General features: G+C 36.7%; 1 protein-coding gene across 2 annotated transcripts in view; it reads left to right on the top strand.

The window, feature by feature from the left end:
• The first annotated feature begins 18480 nt into the window (after positions 1-18480).
• The window catches only part of plxna4 (plexin A4), a 345804-nt gene continuing 341211 nt past the window's right edge, over positions 18481-23073 (top strand). The window contains exons 1-2 of one of the 2 annotated variants that reach the window (XM_088645401.1): positions 18527-18571; positions 20285-20382. The gene's annotated coding sequence lies outside the window, so the exon portion shown is untranslated. Of the gene's footprint in view, positions 18572-20284; positions 20383-23073 lie in introns of both variants that reach the window. The other variant, XM_088645402.1, reaches the window with a different exon arrangement.

Raw genomic sequence — 23073 nt, 5'->3', positions numbered from 1 at the left:
TAGTGTAGTTTTATATCAAATCAAATTTCTTTAAATGTTTTCTTACTATTGAATTAAAGCCACAAGCAGCTCTAAAATATACTGTAACCTTATGTCATTTTTCTTATGGTCTCATAAATAATACTAGTATGGTTGCATTATTGTATGACATACAACTGAGAGTATTAGCCAACCAATTTTATGTCATACTTAAAACATTAATGCTGACCCAGGAATGGTCAATTTGTGTTGTCATTTTCACCAGGAAAATGTTCAGATGGCTCAGAGATGCTTTAATTCCTTCATGTTGAAAATCTAAAAAACATTTTTTTTAAAAGTGCTTTTTCTTCAACCAGATGAGGCAATTGAGAACACAATTTGAATTTACAAGAACAAGTTGGAGACCCAACTCTACCATGGGACATCTAGGGGGTGATTTGAGTGAAGTGGATTGCTCAAGGGTATCACAGCAGCGTCTCACAGGAGATTTGAACTCGACCTTGCAATCTGGAGTCCAGACAGAGCCCCTTTCCACTCCTCTCCATACTGTCCATTTTGCCTTCAAGCACAATGGACCAGGTACACTGATTGGAAACACACATTGTTTTTAACACAGGAAAATGAACAGGCTATTTAAAAAGTAGAACTAGAACGAATGATGTGTCATAGTTTAAGAGAATCATTTTTAGTGTTTTTGGTTCTGAATGTCAAATGCAAGAAACCTCATCAGCTCCATTTTAAGACTTTGCTGGAAGATCAGCACTGTTAAATTGGTTTTCAGTGACCTTCTTTGGCATCATTATCAGAAAGGTTTAGTCCAACAAAACATCAGTTTTTAGTTTTTCTGAGCCTGATAGGTAAACCATTGGAGGCTGTAATATGCTTCTCACATCTACTGTAGGTACTTTATGTACTTCAACCTGGAAGGACTTACAGTGACACAAAATCTTTTTTACAGTTTAGCTTATAAAAAACAATCCCCCAACAGATGCTATACTGTCATTGTAAATACCTTAAATTCAATTTTTTAGTATTAAAATATGCAAGTTACAGGATGTATGGTAACTATAAAATTCTACACATACAGTATGTTGTGCAATAGCAGATTGTAAAAGTGAAGAAGCATGTGTGGTTCATCATACACAAACCCTAGTTAGGTTTTGTGGATATTTCTCAGGTACAGTATGTGGATTAACAACACAGATAAGACATGACCCCTAGAAAGGTACACAAATACGACCTGTGCAAAGGGTAATGACATACTGATGTACCAGGATCCAAACACACAAACTGAGGTTTACCTTTTTGAGAGCTTTTTCTCTCTCTCTTTACTACTTCAAGCCCCTGGTGCAAGACAAAATCGTTTTCGATACTTTCATATTATATTCATCTGTGACTGTAATTAACAGCAATTCGATGTTCAATTCAATGAAAGGCAAATACAAAATAATTTGATATATTTTTAATGATTTCTAATTCTCTTACTTACCAGGGAAAAAAATATTCTTTTTATGAGATCGGATCCATCAAGCCTAATAAAAAAGAGAAGAACTGTTATTTTTGTAAGGTGCTAGTGAAAAAAAAAATGAAGATGTCATTTTCCCCAGATCTGCACAAGTGAAATGGTGGAGGATAAACATTTATATGCTTGTTGCACATATCACAGCATATAAGCTTACATTTTGTCACTGGAGGACTCACCTACAGAAACACAAACAGCATCCCTGCCTTGAAGATGAGACACAATAACAGAAAAGTTATCTTTTGCTCATTTAAGTTCTTTCACTCAGTATGTGCTCTCTGCCCATGTAAAACAAACAAGCAGGCAGGAGTAGAAATGCCTCTGTTCTGAATTGCTTCTCTGATTTGGACTTCACAGTAGAATCAGGCTCTATACCAAGAATTCTATAGATCTTTGCAATGCTGATCATCCAGAAGCATCCGGCTATCTTTTGGAGTGTCTTCTTTGCCTAGTTCTTTCCTTGCCAGTGAGATGATGACCCATCTCATTATCAATATAGCTGCATGTCCCAAGACTTGGATAGAGAAAGGCAGGAGCCCCTATTCTTTTAGTGAAGGACCAGCTGCACTGTGCCTTAGAGCTTGGCAGGCAATGCTGATAGCACATCCACATCTGCTGCAGCACTTGATAAAGGAGCATTAAGGCCTGGCGTGTTTATCGCACAAGTTTGTTTTATTTTATTACTGTCTATTACTGCGCTTTATGGGTTTAATAACCTGCATCAGTTCATCATTCATGCTTTTCCACACTTTCAAAAGTTTTCTCTTCTCCTCCAGCCAAAGAAAACACATCAGCAAGATTAATGCTTCTATCCCCATGACTAATGCTTGCGTTTCATTATTTTGCATAATTTAACAAAACACATTAGAGATCAGTGTGTGTGTGTGTGTGTGACAAGGCATGGCATAAAAACCAAAGGAGAAAATGTTATTGTGTTTTCGGCCAGCAAAGCAGGTCTCTTCTGTCAATGATGCTCTTTTATTCCACGCGGTTCTTTTTTACTTTTGAATTGCCAGTTATTTTGGTTATATCCACTTCATTTGGAATAGCCAGTTGTGTTTTTTATGTATTGTATCAGCTAGCAGTTACAAACCCAGTGCGGGCACCCAGAGGGGGAAGGGGAAGTGTGGGCGGGATCCTCTGTTTCATCCACCTTGGAGCCAATCATCTTTTAGCTCATCTGAGGCATCATGGGCCCTCACAGGAAGTGTCCGTCACCAACGGCACCACATGCCCAAGAGGCCATGCAATTAGCCTGGAGCCAGTATACCTGCACTGGGGGTGCAGAGGAGTATAGCTGGGGAGAATAGCTGGCGACGTGCCCCAGGTTAGAACAGTGCTATCATAGAGCTCAGCCTGCACTGCAGTGCTTTAACTGGCTGAGGTTCATAGACTCCTCAAAACTTTATTTAAACCACATTTGGGATTTAAGTAAATATTTTTTTAATATTTCAAGAATAGTTGCATTTTCCTCAATTTATATATAAAATAGGGTGCATTTTAGATCCTTTGAAGACTTGCATTTTATATTTGTGATTTGATGTTAATAGTCTGACAGTGTCCCAACAGACTGTTCAAAAGTTCTTGATATTTAGTTGTCTAGGCAATATGCTTCTAACCTGCTTGTTCAAAGTCCTGTAAAGTAAGAGTGCACATAACCTTTGCTGAGGGCCGGATATGTCACATGTAGGAAAGGAATCTAAATAAACACTAATTAATTTCACCTGCTAGTATGTAGCACTGTCATTGTTTTTCTGAGTTTCAGCATCTTCTTTATTTTTGCAATTTCTTATAAAATAGTCCTGATAAGTCTAAGCAGAGTCTTAAATGACCAAATAGTAGCAAAAAAATTGAAATATTTGTAAATTCTGAAACAACTGAATTAACCACCTTTATTTTATTCATATAAAATGAACTCTATTGAACATCAAGATACATCAAGATATGTGTCTTGGATATTGAGATTTAATTGCGAAACACAATATCTATTTAAGCCTTAATTTTTTAGATTGTCTTTCTAGAACTTGACTTTTTTTCCACTTATTAATCACAGAAACTAAACTTTGCTATCGCAATTTAGCACCTTACATTATCCAACCGAGGGCAAAAAAACGAACATGAACAGGAGAGCATTAACAAAGTCTAACCGTAAAAAAGATGAAATTTTTCAAAATGTTTCTATGTTTTTCTGAAATGTGTAAAGAACAATAACAATTGTGGTGATCTCTGCCCAGAAGTGCCCAGCAAAAGCTGTCACATCTCAGCCTTTGAGCAAATTGAAAGCTATAACCCAAACCCTAGAGTCTAGACCCCAATCCAGACTGTGATCCCCATTAACCCTAAAAGTAATTGCACTCTCTGTCTAAAATAACATCATACATAATCGATGCAACATATCGCGTACAGTAGCACATGGCTTGTCACTTGCTGTCAGTTATATGGAGAAATGCCCTGATATTGTTGCCACTACATTTGCCCGTGAGGGATAAAGCTATTTGTATTATGCATCTTTACGTCAATTTATAATTCAGACCCATTTATACAGTTTTTCAGCTCTCTGCCTCAAATTACGTGGACAGAAATCATTTTCTGCTCTTTACATTTTAGCACTGTTTGTGGTGGATACTGATCATTCCTTTCTTATGGGCTCAGAAATAAAAACCTACAAAATCTTAAGTGTGGTATAGTTATGATAGTATGTAAATGCTTTTCAGGATCTGTTAGCAAGGTGATAAATCTGTGTTTAATCCTACAGTATGTAGGTCCTCTATTTGTAATATTCATACCTTGAATACAATTATCATCGCAAGCTCTCAAGTGCATCAAACACAGCTTAAGCAAATCTTTATATATACAGGAATATCAGGGAAGCAAACAATCTGTTTTCTGCATTGCTGACATGCAAATATAGAGAGTCATGTGAGAATAACGGCATAATGTGTATAACTATGATGTGTTACATAACTATCTTGTTACAGTTCAACAAATAAAATTGTCTTTTTAAGATTTGAAATTCTGATGCTTTTGGGCTTAAATAAACTTTTTTAAATATTCATCTTTGAAATGCCTGAAGCAGGAATTACTGTAACAAAACTGCTGCAATATTTAGGGTATAAAAACACAAAGTAATATTTTGAATTATTGTTATGAATTGGACTTTGGGGATCAAATATTAAATCTGGTATAATATTGAAGTTTCGTGTCAGATCTTCCAGAAATATTTTTTTCCATATTAAAGCCTATGAAACTTTTCTATGAATCACTTGAAACAGTCATTAAAACATATGTGTGGTGCTGTGTGGCTTAAGGTAGAGAAAGGGACTATATCCCTTTAATCACTGCCTGGAGGATGGACTCAGCCACCCGTAAATTGTATTATCTACTTATTTATTTCTTCTCACTCAATTGACTCTGAATTGCTCACAACAACCTCCTAGATTGCAGCAGGGTGTGATGCCACTTTATCGTCATTAACATGGACAGGAGGTGAGCTGGATTCAGCTCAGCTTTTATCCTCCCTGGTAGAGCTTCCCCCCACACACACACACACCCCAGAAGAACTGACTTTGGATTCTCAGTTTCTGAATGTGTGTTGCGGAAGAGAAAGAGATTGTCTAAAATCAGGTTATTAGGTCTTTGGTTCTGACACAGTGAGCAGAATGAGAGCTACCCAGGGTCTCAGAGATGCACTGTTAAGTCCATTGTGCCTGAGAAACCATAGTTCAAAGCAGAACACTCAAGAGGGAGCACTGAAACGGTGGGTTAGAACATTTAAAAAGCCTTCATGGCCCAGCTCTTGTTCCACAGGCCACTTCATGCCTAAACATTGCCATCTTGCTCTCAAGATTGTTGAGCTGAGTGAGTTAATAATGGTAAAAGAACAAAACAGGGTCGGGTATTGCAGAATGAGATTTTTATGAATGGAGCAGCTCAGAATAGGTTTCTATACTGTAGATAGAACAAGCTACATTCTGTAAATAATATTAGGTCTAGGCTTTAATTAGTGTATTGTTGTTAACAAGCAGCCAGTTTAGAGTGGAGTTATGAGTTCATTTGTGTTACTCTATAAATACTTTATTAATATATTCCATTTATAAGTTCTGCATATCCGCCACCTGCAAATCTGAGGTGTTACCCCCCAAAAAAGTCAGACGGCACATCAACACGTGATCGCGAATTATAGTTCATTGTGTAAAATGCAAACATGGAGTGAATCAAATTACATGACAGACAGATGTTTAGAGGCTGCAGGTTGTAATTGGAGATTGATTATTGGATGTTACTGGGAGATGTCAAAAGGCATTAACAAGGGGAAGTGGTTTTGAAAAACAGCTCTCCAAATCTATCACCCGACCTCTTGAGCTGAAAAGATGCTGAAATATTATGGCCCCTTAAGAACTGAGTGTTATTTACAGTTCATTAATTCTGTTTAAGCTTCCAGTACTGAGCAAGCACATGAACCGAAGTGGCAGAATACACTATAGATGGCAATGAAAGAATTAAAATGAAATATTCACAGATGTCACTGACTTCACAAGTGAAATATAAACTAGAATTAATTATGTCAAAATAAAAATGTGAAAAGATTGTTCCTATCAGGGGCTTATTAAAAATAAACTAATTTCATCCCAGTAAAAATGATCATTTTATATTCAAAATAAACAAAACATACAATATGAGCAGAGTATTAGCTTTCAAGAGTGGCTATTACATGTTTATTAAACTGTATTTCTTCTTAAAATTAAACACATTCATTTCCTTTGATGATTTATATTTGTATAACTGTAAAAAGGCCTTGTATCAACAACGAATGAGCTGTCGCACTCCAGTTCAATACCCAGCTAGGCCTTCGTTTTTTAAAGGATATTTTGAAATAATTTTTAAAGGCTTTTGAGTATAAATAAACTGCTTGCTTTCGATCCCATTAATACAAAATATACAGCACACGCTTTTGCAAAGAGCAGCAATGTAAAAATCCTTTGCTGCATCGTGAACAGTGTGCTCTGGTAATGCAAAAAGAAACTTTCACAGGGACAAATCAACTGCAGTTCTACACACAACTAATACTTAATGTTACAGTTTACTTTTCCCACGATACCTGGACAACTGAGAAATTTCAGGTTTTGAATATACAAATATCGTACAGCATACCAGGTCTAGGGTAACTGTGTTTACTTTGTGTGGTATTAAAAATCTTAAATGAAAGTAGTCCCTTTTTAATATAATAAAAAACGATTGGTTAGTTAGGGACAAGGAATTCTTTAATCATCACCACAAATTTCTTATTTCAAGGCACCTATGCATCAGCTTGAGTCAAAGTCAACATATTGCAAAATTATCCAACATAAAAGATTTCTGCTCTCCATTTAATAAGAAAATATTCCACCTGATGCTTTGCCATCCTTGATATATATTTCAGCTTTATCTAATTTGTTTGGAGACAAGGTCACAGCTCACACAGCTTAAATAAAAGAAGAAGTGGGAATTAAAGTCACAACATATATTAATCCTTTATGCATGAGAATTTAACACTTCTTTTCAAGAGGACCGTTCTCCCTCCTGCCTGGGCTTCTGATTAGATCAGCAAAGAGGCAAAATTCAATGGTCTAATGTTAAAATCCCAGATTAAAATTGTACCCCTCCCCTAACGCTCTCTTCATTGTATTGTTCATATCTTCCTGTGAATATTTGAATTTATACTCAAGCATTAAAAATTGGCAATCGTATTTTTGACATTTTCTTTCTCACACCATGCAGGAATTATAAATCTGAGTGATTTAAAGCTATATTATAGGCACTATGAATAGTGCTTGAAAGATATTTCTTTAAATTATTATATGTAAATGATAGAAATCATACACGTGGAAATAGAAATGCAGATTCATGCCTACATACATAATTATTCAGACACATGGATTTACACATACACTAACCCTAACCCTAAGTAAATACACATACATATAAATGAATTACTGGACATAAATAAAAGAGGAAGTCGAGACAACAAAACCTCAGTATTTCCAGACTATTCTCTTTTCTTACTTAGCACCAAGTGCTACAGGGATGTCATTTCTCCACCACCGGACTTCAGCAGAAGACTCTTTTCGTTCATGAAGTGAGAACGATACACTAAATCCTCAACTTTCCATCCGTCCATTTTCTAACCACTTTATCCAATACAGGGGGTAAGTAGAGCCTATCCTGGCAAGCAATGGGCACAAGGTAGGATAGGTTGTTTCACCCATGATGTGCTGGTACTAATAATTGGTATTGGTGAAGTCAGAATGGGAGCAACTGTACATCAGTATGCATACTGCAAAAGAAAAAGTGATCACTTTCACACTAAAAAGTTAAAAGACTGGAGCCTTTATCAATTCTAAGCTTTTCTTTGCCACCTCACCTCTTCCCTTTATGTCTTCCAAGGCTCTTCACATACCAGAAAAGGCAGCCAAAGCCAAAACACTGTGAGTTTTATTGATTCCGTTTGCTTTTCATCTTGGAAAGAAATCTCTACTTGCTCCTTTGTGTTTTTGATAAGCTTCACGCACACTACTAATTTCTGAAAGCTGCCCTTTGATGTTTGAAAGGGACTCCTACCAAAGTTGTGTCACTTTTGATAAACAGAAGCTGTGTCATTAATTTCCTGAAATGTTTTTCATTCATTACTGGACATATATAAAAGATGTAGTCACCTTTGCTGTGCTACAAGGAAAGTAAAGGGCGAACACACTTTTTGCAGTTTGTTGTACTTGAAAAAAATGTACATTTTTCAGGAAATCTGAGTTGGAAACGTTGTGGTCCTATGGTTGGTTTTTATGTTTTGAACTCTTTGACCAGGTGCTTTTTTCTATGCAACCATGGTGTAGAGCCACCATCAGCAGTAATTAGTCACCCGTAGCACTTAGCAGTGGCATAATGTTTGAGAATACTGAAATCTGAAAGTTTTACAAATACTGTAGTCAGCAATGGATGACCAATAGATTTCAATTTGTCAACCTTTAGATATCAGTATTATAGTTTGGATTTTTTTTTTAAATGTATGATCTACAGGATGGCACTTAATCCTTGTAATGTAGTGCACAGAATTCACTTACTGTATCCAAATAGCAAGACTGTATAATTGGTAGTTTTTAACAGCTCTATAGTCAAGCAGGTTTAAAACACATTAGTATTTGACTCCTTTGGACAGAACTATTATACCACAGAGTAAAACTATTCAATTTTGTTTTCTTTTATGCTTGTTTATTGCATGTAATCTGTTTAATTGACAGGTTTTTTTTCTTACATTTTGTATAATTGTAATTACTGCACCACTAAGCGGTTTAATTCAGTTTTTATATGCACTAATAGTAGTGAATAATCTGTGGCTATTTCACAAGTGATGTCTCAGCTATTAATGCTGTGTAATCTAGAGGCAAGATTATGATCTCAGCAGAAAGATCATATCAGTCTCTGCTTTCAATCAATAGCAAGAGATTCTAATAGTCATTGATTGCATTAAACTCTGAACCTAAAGAGAAAATGCTGTTAAATAATAGGCATGTGCACTATATTGAATATAATAAAGGGGAAATTCAAAGAGATTAGTGTACATCCAGCACATTTTAAAAATTAACCTTCCTGTGTTAGAGTATAATGTGTCAATAAACCTTTTACCCATCACTTCATCAAAACTGTACCTAGTACCTTGTGCATGTGTCCATGTTGTGGGCTAGCCTGGGTTATTATGCATTTGAAATACTGAAATGTTTTTCAATTTCATTTTTTTCTTCCTTTCTTTTCAAGGTAGAGTCATGAACGTGTTTGAGATTGTTGGAATTTTCAATGCGATTTCTAAAGCAGACAAGGACTGAAGATGAAGTTAATGATAGCACTCATGAAGTAAACATTAGATGTCAGACTGTACTGTTTAAAGAAAGACCTGTCACAGAGCATGTCCTCTGACAAACTCTACCCTTTCTCCGGATCCCACAGTTCCATACAGTACCTTCCTGCCCCTGACTACCCACAGACCTATCACTCATTAGGCTGATTACGCTCACTCATTGTGTTGCCTGGAGGGAGATTAATTAACCTGCTGAGACAGCTCTTATAGAGTCTTGCAGAGCAGTGGCATTATCAATTTATGTATCCAAGGAAGTTCTAAAATCTTACCACTCTAGAATCAGGAAACTTTTCCTACCAATAAGGAAACAGTAAGCAGTGATAGTAAAAAGCCTGTGGTCTTTCAGCCTTTAAAAGGACAGAAACATTTAGGTAACACATTGTATTGATCTCCTGAAATGCTAAATCTTCTGAAATAGTACTAGACAGGAGCATTTAAATGAGATGTTTGGGGGGCAGAAATGGTATTTGTCCTGACCAGCTATTGATTTAAAGAATACCCTCAGCCTAATACTCACAACTGTACAGAAGCTCTTCTATTGCATGGTTCTGGCCGAATCAGATAATCGGTTGATAAGGGATAATTAGTCCAATCATACAATCCTGCAGCTGGATGGTACCAAAGCTCTTTAGAGGAATGAATTAGGAAAAGTTATATTTAAGCTCGTTCTTTTAAGCTTCCATAACAGGGACACAGTGAGCGGCTGGTTCACAGTGGGGTAGCAACCAGCAGATATCCAAACTCAGCAATAACAGAGTCTAACATGGAAAGCTACTTAAAAGAAGAAAACTGGGCAGTGGTTCCTGAAGACTTTTTGGAGTATTTTGTATTTTACATAACCATGTCCTCTGGTAAAACCAGGGCAATTGAAGCCAGCAAGCAAGGCTTGGGCAATTTACTACAAACCCTGAAAACCAAATATACTGTATGAAGTATAAAGATCAGGCGCTGCAATGATTTAATTTACTCTCATAAATGGGAGGCATGGAGGCACAGTGATTAGTATTGCTGCCTCGCCGCTTTGGGGCCCTGAGTTCATGTCCGGACCTGGGGTGCTCTCTGCGTGTTTGTATGTTCTCCCAGTGTTTGAATGGGTTTCCACAGGGTGCTCCGGTTTCCTCCCACAGTCCAAAAAATATACTGGGAAGTGAATTGGCCTCCAGGGACAATTTGGCCCCGGTGTCAATGTGCACATGTCTGTGTCTGTGTCTGCCCTGTGATGGACTGGCATCCTATCCAAGGTGTACCCCACTTTGTACCCGTCGTGCCAGGAAGGGCTCTGGTTCTGCTGCAACACTGGATTGGATGAAGCGGTCAATGGACGGATAAGTGGAGTTTATTCTCAGAGGTGCTTTGTTATAGCCATGTTTACATATATGACAACGTGGAATTTGATAACTGTTTTGGTGCTTGTACTGTACTTTGCTGGTTATCTGATTACAATGTATGGTATGGTTTCCAAAAACTAGAAATGTTCATAACAATAAAGCAACTGCAACTTCTTCAAGTACAGCATCTGACTTTCAATACCTTTTTCTTCTCTTAACCCAACTTTATGAAACAGAGGCCGCTATCATGTAAATGATAGTATTCAGGAGGCATTTCAGTTCAGCTAGCTAATGTCACTCACAGTGGACTTTTTGACAGATCTTTTAAACCATCCATGGCAAAGGCTGAGTCCCAAGGGATATTATTAATCCTGATAAAGCTATCTTTATGGGAAAGGCACTGGATTTTCTGAAAGATGCCCCGCAGTTGTTGGTAGACACACTACCACGCTACCAGAGGAAGGTATGCTGTGTGAATATGAAAGCAAGGAATATTCAGAAATCCATTTCAATTAGTATGCTTGAGAAGGCAGTGTCCCAGCAGAGAAATGGATGAGTAGACATACACAGTCACAGGCTATACATATTAACGCTATTGTTCTGTGGAAAGAAACCTTCTCTGGTGTAGCCACTTTGCATGATGTGTACTGAAACTTACTGTTATATGATCAAGCAGCACAATGAATTTACTATATTATTGGACTTTGGTATGAGAGCAAGAGTGTTTACTATTTTGTTTGTTTTACAGAACTTTTTTTTTCCATCTGCTAATATTTACTGCCAGTCTGGGTACACATCACATGGCCTGCAAAGCAAGCCCTTACTGCAGAAAAAAAAAATAATATACAGTAGTAGCCACACCTGGGTGACTGAAAGTCCAATGATCCCAAAACGTCTGTGTGTGATGGAGAGATTACATTATTTCTGCTTGTGTGTGTTTGTTACAAAATAATAAAATTCTGCCTCCCTGATTTGAAGTCCTGCACGGTATTGATTTTTTGTCCTGCAATATTTTCTGAATATGTTGCCGTCTTTTAATTGCTTATAGTAAGAGTATACTGTATATCTATATTCATTATTTCAAGACTTTAGTTTTTTTATTCAGAAAATGGTACACAGCTAAAGCATTATTGAATATGTTTATAACTCTAAGCTAAAGTATAGGTGTTACCACAGAGAATTCTAAAAAATTAACAAGTATAAGACCATGAACGTACCTTTGAGGTGTCTATTTACTACTGTATGCCATGATTTGACTCATATGTGTGACACTTTTCATTTGTTCATACAGATATGGACTGCGATATCTGTATGGTTTGTTAAAATGAATGGAAGTATCCCTGACTTACATTTTAGAAAGAAAGACTTCTAGCTGTTCTTTGGAGAGATGTAATGTTTCTTTTCTGACTCTTGCTTTTCTAATTTTAATTTGTTTCTTCACTGAACTGAAAATTGCTTTAATTCTCTCAACATAAAGTCTCTAAAATGGCTTCTTTCTATAGACAGTTAACTCAAACCAAGATGTTTGAGTTACTGCACAACTCAATAAACTGAACTTGAAATTGAACTGAACTCTTTTCTTGACCAGGATCATTATATAGCCTCAGGAGTTTCTGCTTTGTAATTTTCAAGACATTAGCTACCAATGGAGTGCCATGTACCGTATAGTACCATGTCCTAATACCAAACATCAAAGGTTACATAACATTTCAAAATAAATTGCATGATTTTTTCTAAGAAAACTATTCAAGGCTCAATTCAAGAAACACATTCAGACATTTATTAAATTGAATAATGAAAAAAAGATTACATACGTCTATTATACCATAATGAACTGGCTTTCTGCCCAATGCCCTGTGCTACTGGGATAGGCTTTCAATGGATTACCGTGATAATCAGCTATTAATAATTGATTGTATTTATATAGCGCTTTTCATCCAAAATTTCTTCACACATATTGTAGCGTTCCCTCATCATCCATCACTGAAGTGCAACACCAGATTGGGTAATGTACAGCCATCTCTATGCGCTAAAGATCCCTCTAACTAGCAGAACAGGGCTTCATATTAGCACTGAGAAAAGTAGTGACGTCATAAATCCAAAGTATAACACAACCACTCAGACAAGGTCCTACCGTGTGTATCGGTGGACAATTTTCAGGTTTGCCATTCTGTTAAAAAATGTTGAGAGAATAACAGATGAACCAACAAGGCATTACTTTTTTGGAGACCAAAGACCTTTGCTGGCCAGTACTTTTGGATAGGCACATATAATCACAAAGGTCACCCAGCGATACTTTATAATGAATAAATGCACACTCTCAGAATCATCTCAAATGAGATTTAATTAAATATTGATATATTAGTTTGTGCCAGCATCACATTTAGTGCAGTGAGATCATCATGCATTTTATGGTAAAGCAGAACTTTGACTTGACAAATCTCTGACTTGTGATGTGTTCTAGTGTTATTTATATCAGATAGCAATCAGTTTCCCATAAGATTAATCCGTGAGGTAAAAGACACTTTTATGAACATCACCATAAATTCTGTTTCCCCTAACAGCTCATAAACTTAATGGACCTGTAGAATTGTATGTGTAAATTGCACAGGGCCCGAAAAAAATAGATGCATATGTATATCCCAGTGGGAGAGATAGATTTCTTTCTAACAGTTACACATCAGATGAATGAAGGATGCTACAGTACCTGTGTACCTAAGCAAGACACTGTCACAGATGTCGGAAAGGACGAACCGTGGAATGGCAGGAGAGCAAAAATAGACCCTAGGCATAGCAGCGAGATGGGGGTTAGCCCAGGCTCAGCTGTTCAGGAAATGCCGTATAGAAACCTATGCCCTCAGGCTAAGGACAGGAGTGACCTGGTGCTGGGTGGGTCTCAGGACACCTGAACCTCAATGCTGAGCGAGGAGCAGAGCAGAAGCAGGAAGTAAATAGGCTACACAACAAGACACACCAGAAAGACATGAACAATCACAAGGAACTAGGAACAGGAGAAAAGTAGAGCGCCCTCTAGGTGTACTGGACGTGACAGACACTTTTTCTAGAGCTCTAGGAAGAACTCTTGGACGATCTCACTGTCCCCCTGTCAACATTTTCGACTTATAATTGGGAAGGAAGGAAGAGACTGAAGAGGACAGAGAAGGCTGGAAGCACAATGCTACGTTTAGCTTTCAAAGAGCATTTTGTTGCATGTCTAAATTCTGGCATCTAGCTATGTAATTATTTGCTTTCCTGCCACAAAGTACTTCCTCCTGAAATTTGTGACAGATTTACATAGCAAATGAGGACATGTCTGTTCTCTCCCTCTAACTAATCAATACCAAGAGCCCTGCCATCAGAAGTATCCATCAGTAAAGCCAGGAGGCTCTCCTCCAATGCCTATGTTCACAGCCTGTCTTAATACAGCAATCTTACGCACACTGCCAAATGTAATGGCATACTTGTCATGGCAACTTTTTTTTGCCATTTTAGTGATTTATGGTTATTACAACACAGCTTCTATAAACAACAGATTCAAACATTCATGTTTTGGTTGCAAACCCACGTTACTATCAGGCAATAAAACAGCACAAAATAAATAAAACAATGTTATACAGCAAATGAATACATAGACATTATTGTAAAAGTTTGAAAATATATTTTAGTATATTAGGTACTAAATATACTAGTATATTAGGTACTGCAGCACATTTTGTATTAATTCCATTATTTGTGTCTATATGTTAAGCTCCCATTCTAAACATTAGCAAATTAGAGCCAGCATATCAATTAAGCCAGATATCATATTTAATGATAGTCGTATTTTTGTGTTATTAAACATTTAACTATCATGTACCATATACAGTTTGGTGAGTAACATAATCATGACATTCAGAGTGCTCACGAAGTGGAACATTCTTATATTTTTTCATAAAACTCTTCATTAACATACAGTAACTTACACACAGTGGTTTTAACATTCTGGTTGAGTGATAAGTTGTAAATCTCATCTGCATTTTAAGCATGTTCCATTTTCTCGACCATAGAGAAATCCATATGAATGCATAGTGTACACACCTACTGTACTACAGGATATGTTCCTTTCTGTGGCTGAAATCCATATTTAATGCAGATGATCTGTAGCACTTGACAGGTGTACATCTGTCTGCTTTTGCTATCTACAGCGTACAGAAGTTAAAATTCACACCAGAAAAAAAATAAGCAAAGCAATTGCTTAGTCTGGCAGCTTTCTTTTAACACTCAGGTAGACGCTGGGGCTTTTTATTACACGGGATGACCAGTCACTAACAAATAATTGTTTTTTTTTATCTTTTGAATTTGTCTGGATAGGTTTTTAATTCTTTATATAGATTTTAGATTTTACATCATGATAGGATTTTGGAAACTTTGGAATTTTTTTTCTGTCATCTGAATTATACAAAGCTAAGAAGGTAGAATACTTTTTAAAACAATTAAAAGGACATCAATGTGACCATCTTACTCCTTGTGATGTAGTTAATTGAAGTGAAAGAGTTGATTAATATGCATTACCATAATCCATTGCCACTATCATTGTCACTGCTTTTAACTCCCACCCTAATCTGAAATGGTGTTCATTCTAAAATAATATACATCCTTGCTGTGTGTGCTTTTGTGTGCTTAGTCTTAAATTCAATTTGTTCTCTTTCCCAAGTCCTTAAAAGAGACTGTATATTTTTATATTTCATTTTATGGTATTTGCTGACCCCTGTGTATTTGTATTCATCTAAAATTCAACAATTTTAAAAATGCCTGACTATGAAAAATGCAAAAGGGTAAATAAAGATTTCTGTGGTACTCCACAAATTATAACAGAAGGAGTCAGATTTTCCTAATACTAGTATTCTCTGTGCATTGCCTAGTTTTAAAAAAACAATGGCATATAAAATTAATTAAAGCATTTTATAAACAAACAAGTGACCAGTTTTATTTATTGGATGAAACCTCTGCTCTACATGATTCAGTAACTTTGTGTTGTAACACATGTAATTTTGTTTCTTGTCATAGTCCTGGTAGTGGCCTTTTGGTTGCTGTGCAACTAAGCTTCAGTTGCAGCACCTGTCCAGAATATGAGTCTCAAGGGACAAAGAAGTGAAATTTGGAAGGTTCAGACCATGAGGAAGATGGCGCAACAGATCAAAGTGAGATCTGTTCGAAGTATTGACAACAGACAGACTCCTAGGGTCCAATCCCTTGTCTGCTTCACATGGTGTGAACTCACAATCTCCCGTGTGACATAATTCATCCTGCAAAGGAGCCATCAGAAGACAATAATTTAAATAATGACATGGAAGGCTGTTCTGTAATCTTTGTGCCTTCTTTAAAGTATTTACTAGTCATCCATCCATTTCCTTACTGCTTTATCCAATTCGGGGTTGGGGGGAGTCGAAGTCTATCCCAGAGTTGGGGTGAAAAAATAAGAAGACTTATTTTGTCCAGATCTCTTATGAGCCATGAACTTTGTACTCACTGTCTGTAAGTTATAAAAAGCAACTTTTCTACAACCAAGCTTAGGTAGTAAGAAACCAACATAGCAACTGGAAACCACAAGCAAGATAAGAGGAAGTCAGTGACTACTTTTTAGTAGAGGAAAGTGTAGAAACTGAATAATTAGAAACAAGTGCATAGAGCTACTTGAAAGCAAAATCTTAACGAGTACTAATATGCATGCTCACCATTTACTATTCATTTCCTTCTGTAACAGAGATGTTATTAAAATATGTGAAACATATTGATTGGTTTACTTTACGTTATTAATTAATATTGAAGAATGCTTGCTTTCAAGCCCTAAAACTGTATCACCAGAGATACGGTACATGTACTTCATTAATCAAATGCTAGTCAATCTGATTCATCTGTATTTGAGAATAAATAAAAGCCTTCATGGAAGAGGTTCCAAATAACCTCGAACTTTCAATCCTGGGTGATGTAATTAGCCTGATGTGGCTGTAGTACCGCGCACACAGCTATAGCATATTGACAGGACAGGGTGAGCTTGAGTCTGCTTGAATGTCCTTGGCTTCCTGTACAGCAGTAACCCTTGTTGCCTGACTGAAGCCTGTGAACTTGCAGGGATGTCATTGAGAGAAGTGCTGCTCCTCTTGTCCTGCTCATGCTATTTTTGATTCTCCCACTCCTGCTTAGTGAAGGCAGTTCTCATCAGTCATTACAGGAAAAATTGAACTAGCAACGGGCACATACTGTACACCAGACAGCCAAAAACAGGTAGGGGCCCAACAACAGTATGCGTACTGTACATATGTTAAAAGAGCACTGTAAAAAGTCCCATACTGGACTCCCATTATTGAGGTTGAATATAGATACTTGTTTTTTTAAAACAAGACTGAATTTCTTCTGAAAACACATGGAAAAGATCAATAGCTTAAGGCGCACCTACAATACAGTACATGCCGCACAAGTATAAAACACTTTATAAATCCTAATAAAAGCTTTGTATCATCACTTGTTATTCAACAAATCAGACAGATGTAATCTTTGAAAACTGTCACGGTCTACACCTAGTTATCACGTCTTACAATCAGCTTCCTCACGGATTTCATGGGAATTTTAATTCCCCATGGAATTGTTAATGTTTTTTTTTGGTGTGAATGGATAAAAGAGTTGCCTCTAGCACATTATGTACACAATTTTACAAAGGAACTCGCCTCAGTCACTGCAAATCACATTGACCACTAATAAGATGCATACAAAATGTAATTAATACTTTGTCTTTAATTATTTAGCTTCCAATAATGTTACACGGAGATCTATTCACAATATAGACAACTGAAAACCACCATTGTCATACTACAGAATGTCTAATAAATTGATGTAGTTGTTCAAATAACTAAGTAAAGCAAAGTAATATTATCTGATAAAATGAATTTCTTAGATGCTTAAGACACGTTCTAGTGGTGTTCACACTGTATAGACGTTCAGCATGAACACGGTAAAGTTTTCACCACTAACCTTCACACATTATTCAACAGCCCTGTTATTGAGTGGAGATAATGGCTGCTATGCATTTCTCATGAAGGACACATTTTTTGTAAATTCCAAGGTTCACTGAGCTGCTGTGTGAAGCTTACTGTCTGTGGGTGGCTTCTGCTGTTTAATTGTTACCAGCGAAATAACCCTGTTTATAAAAGTGAAATATTTGCAAGGCCAGGCTTTGATAAAAAAAAATCTTCCTGGATATGGAGGTCATGTAATTGAGATGTATTAAAACAGAGATTCTGCAACATCACTTGTCTAAGGATAGGTGTTTTTGAAATCCCTTTGATTTGATAGCAGAATATTAACCTTGCACATATAAAAAGGTGACAATATTCCAATGACTTAATATGTAAGATTAGAAAAATCTCACCTATGCTAAAGAAACCATAAATATTGTAGGTGCACACTTCGCTTAGCATCTGTAATGGAAAGGATATAGAATAAATTATATTTTGTGCTGTGCTGATATTATGTGCTGTATTTTGAAACCATTTTCCAACAAAACTGTTATATTCGACAAAACAATGTTTTTTAAATCATTTGATTAACATATTATTGACAGAAAATAAAGAAAAATAATTATATTAATTGTGAATACGCATGAATTATCACCTGGTAATACGACAGGGAGTTAGTCTACCATAGTAATAATGGAAATACGCTGCAGTACTGAAGTTTCCTGCAGGTGGGGCTATAATGCAGGGTTTAGGCGGTTGTCATTACGAAGCACTCGGCAACAAGAGAAACGGACATACTGCAGTGCCTTCATTTCAACCTCAAAGGTCTAAAGGAAAAGAGCACCAAAGATCCGGGTTGTAATATGTAAGTTAGTGGGCTATAATTCATATTTTTCTGTGTTTTTGACCCACTTTAGTCTTAACAACTATCGCTTGATCTAACACCAGAATCTATTCGAGTGCATGTTAAAGTTGAATAGTAGTTTAAAGTTCAAAAGCTGTTCTTCCAAGTCTGAAGGAAATAGCAAAATATAACTAAGTCGATATATTTTAGCTATTACAACGGTGTTATCTTACGAGTGTTTAATTTATTTGCATATAAAAAAACATAAATCTAGGCAAAAATCACTTAATACTTATGATTATTTAAATACGGGACAAACGCCCCTACTGCGCTTATAATAATAAAAATAATAATAATTCATGTATGACTAAATGAATGCAGAAGTCCATTTGTGTTCAAGATGTTGGAAAGTTTTCCATTTCAATAAGTCTTCTGATTAGCATGGGGTAAGCGGTTTTTAAATTTTTCCCTGCAGTCTTTCCACGCTCTTCCACTTCATACTCAAAATGTGTGAAAACGACCGTATGTTTGTGCTGCGCATAAACCACTGTCTTTATCAACAAGCTAGACAAAAAAAAACAACATGATTTTTGCAAGCGGTCCTTTCTATTACCGTCACAATCACCGGGATACTTTTTAATATCAAAGTTATTTGCTGAAAGTAAATGAGATACCATGTTACGAAACTTTTTTATCAATTGTATAAACAATTCTCAGTTCGCATACAAAAATTTGGCAGCCTGCCTTTGATTTCAACAGGTAAATGCAATAACAGAATATTTAAGAGGTTTAAAAAAATCCGTCTATAACAGTGTAGAACATTGTAACCCCAACAGCGCCTTAAAACACAATATAGCGAATATAAATCTTTCCGGATAGTGTAGCTCTGAAACCTGAACTGTTTTATTAACACTGTTCAGTGTTCAGTGGAGGAATTAGAAATAAAATAATTAACTCCTGAATTAAAGCATCGTCAAAACTGCGGCGCATATTTCTTAACATACAAAACAATCCTTCCATCAAGCTATTGAGCATTTTCAAAAAGCGTTGCTGTTTCTGTTCTCCAGATTACGTCGCGAAATCCCTGGTGCCATCCCTAGATATCTTTTTTAGACTGTGAATAAATGTATTACATAAACATAAAAATACATTTGCCATCTACAAGGTTCCAGCATATGTCTCTCATTCATTGAAACATTGCTTTCAGATTGCTGGCAATGAAATCTTACAATTAGCCCAATCAGCGTTTAGGTTCTAGATGTCACTATAGAGGAGAAGCTCTGAAGGGCTCAGTGAAGTAAGGCAGTCGGTCTTCTCGCACTGGTAAAGCACCGATTCAGATCACAACATACTTGGGTGTCAGCTGCTACACTGGAAACTTTAAAGCACCTTCTCCACACCCCAAAGTGCAGACCATCCCAAATCTCCAGGAAGTTCCTTAAGCGGCAGAATTGCGGAATCGTCTTTGCGACGCTTACATCTCTTCAGGAGAGCCTGCGAGTGGGATGGGAGGTGTGTGAGCAAGCCGGGGTTGAGAGTGTTCAGCGCGGCATAGTTGTTGAAGAAGGACTCGCTGATCACAGCGTAGATGGAGATCTGCAGCTAAAACTGCACAGGATTCGGTAGCATTTTTTTTACAGATTTCAAATTACTGTAGGAAATAAAGGGAGGCGTGTGTGAGTGCCGGAGCCGTTGGATTTGTTAAGAGCGCATTCGTTTTTTTTACACATCTAGATTGTGATTTTGGAGTATCTGAGAATTGGGATTCCTGTGAACAGACCATCTGCAGTGTCAATGCGGCTGTAGTGAAGTAGAAAAAGCAGCAATTACAGGTAAGGGGTGTCAAAGGGGGTATTTTATGCGCCGTCGGTGAACGGATTATGCAATTTTAGGCTAAAACATTATTTTGCAACGGATTGATGAATTGGTTTCAGGAAAGGTAAGGCATGTTACCTGTTTTGCCGTACGTTAAGTATTGCACCATCTTCCTTGGGGATTTTTTTAAGTCTCGTTGACAATATTCTCACCATCGCTACCAGCGCTGTTATCAGTTCTGTAATTGTGAAGCCATTCTTTTTCGACCTGAGGCGTTTTTCTTCAAGGTACAGTAAGTATAATTATTACCCAGTTTTTTAGAACTTGATTCAGTTTGGCCCTTTCTGCCCCAGTATGCATGTCAAATGTTTCAAGAGTGGCTCGACTGGTGAATAGTATGCGGTCTCAGGAGGGATGACAGCTTTATATGTACAGTATATATGTAAGTTAATTTCAGTTTTCTCTTGATCTAATATATGTGGGGCTGGACAACACGACAGCACTTAATTTTCCAACGCGACTTTGTGCTTAATGACCACAGAAACAAAAATATAACATATGGCTCAATACAGTCTGTGGTACTCCTTAACAGTAGCTATAACATTTGAGCCGTTATGAACGTATATTGTATTCTGAAAACGGAAGGCAGTGACATGTAAGCAGTTTAAACATACAACACTTACTGTTAACTGGGAATCGTTTCTTCTCATGAAATTTGAAATATATTGTCGTTACCGATATTTCACGTTGGTAGTTTATTCAGTAAAACCCTGTTACTTTCTGCCTTCGATACTAAGTAGTAAGATAACGGCAAATGGAAATAACTTTTCCACATTTTGTCCGCATTTCTTCCCAGACCTCAGAGAGGAGGGATAGTAGCTGTTAAGAGGAATCTCTTCATATGAAGTGACGCTTGACGTTTCCGCCTGTGTTCTGACTACAATCTTGCAATTTACACCATAGAGGTTGGTGCGTTAGTTGTGAAAACCTATTAAACCTGCAGTGCACTGATTCAGTTTAAGTGGTGAATTCATCAAATCAGCATATACTATATATTGTTGGACACGAAACAGAAAATGTCTTGTTGAAAATGTGCACACACGTTTTATGAACACATAAATGATTTTACTGGCTAAAAAAATGACGTATTTTGAAGCGCCACAGTCTATACTGGACGAATCTTTGCAAAATGCTCGTTTGCGCGAAAATTATTCGGAATAATTACAAGATAAAAAAAGATTAAGAACAATATATATTTTCTAACGTCAAATATTGTTTTTTAACCTAACGTCATTTTAATTTATACATTTGACGGCTACTTAAGGTATAAAGTACTATAAACAGTAAGCCACAAGGTACAATATTCGGGTACCTGTTAATAACCCGTGAAATGACAGAGAACGTAACATTTGACTTCTTAAAATTCTCAGGTGCGATTTATCGAAAAGTCGAATAGCAACATTATCACTCATGCTCTTGCTGACCAGATGAAGACAACTTTCTCAGATGCACGAAACTATTAAGATTCAATCTTTTAAGGACAGTATCACTGTTGTTACGTTGTTACTGCACAGATTCGGGTGAACACAAAACGCAACGATTTATACCAGCTCTGCTAGAAATAACTTTGATAGGGACTTGCAAAACGGGTGGAGATGTTTTTAAAATCTTATAATAGCACCAATACATCATAGTTCCATTTGGTTCTTGCTTACCAGTACTAGACACACCTGAGAAACAGAAGTTAGCAGGAACCTCCTTTAACATGCTCTTAGGTGTCTTTTATATCCATATACTGTACTAGTGTTCATTGGATATGGATTGAAGGTTAACTGGAACAATGATCTTGCAAACTACACTTATTTAAAGGACTCAAGTGTCTTTCTAATTATAATGGCATATAATTATATATAATATAAAGTAAATTATTATCATTTTTTAAGCAATGACTCTCAAATAGGACTTAATGTCTAACGCCAATGTTTGAATGGGTTTACAAAACTTTAATAAAAAAATCCCTTAACGTCATTGGGAAGCACCTGTGATGATTTTGCAACTCAGCATTAACAATTCTATATTAATTTCTCATTTTCAGTGGGCATTAAAACTACATATTGGCTATCATATTAATCAATTCTAACACTGTTATCTATGTTCCTTGGTCTTGGTTACCAAAGATGCCATTGAGAATCTTGTCTTATCTTAAATATAAGCCTTTGTCTAAATAATTTGTTGTTTGAACCAAAAGGTGTTAAATTAGCCCATCCCATAAAAGCTTATGAATGTATTTCCCTATTTGTCATAAAATCAGCACTAAGCTATTAGCACAGCGCTATGAAAGCTCAACAATCACTCTACGTCTATCCCAATAACAGACTGAGGCAGGGCATACAGCAGGCGTGGATAGGACTTTTAAATCAGCTGCTACTGATACATCTTTTCTTTGGAAACTCGGTTTGCTGATGACTTTCTTTTATCCTAACATTTGCCTCAGAGTAAGCAAGGTGTATGTCTGCAATACTTCACATTAGCACAGCCCCCACATTGTTTTATAGTTTTGAGCATACAATGTGCTAAAAGTCGGGACTTCATACAGAGTTTCACTGAAATTTGTCCATATTTTAAATGTGTCCACATGTTAAATAAAGGTGCTGAGAGCGTCCATATTTAGATTGTTACCATTGGCAAACTGTACTGTTCAGCTTGAA

The sequence above is a fragment of the Lepisosteus platostomus genome, chromosome 9 (genome assembly GCF_059453375.1).
Source record: "Lepisosteus platostomus isolate fLepPlt1 chromosome 9, fLepPlt1.hap1, whole genome shotgun sequence".
In the NCBI taxonomy this organism is placed as follows: Eukaryota; Metazoa; Chordata; class Actinopteri; order Semionotiformes; family Lepisosteidae; genus Lepisosteus; species Lepisosteus platostomus.
Note: the sequence above shows the minus strand (reverse complement) of the source record. Positions and strands in the feature narration are given on the sequence as shown.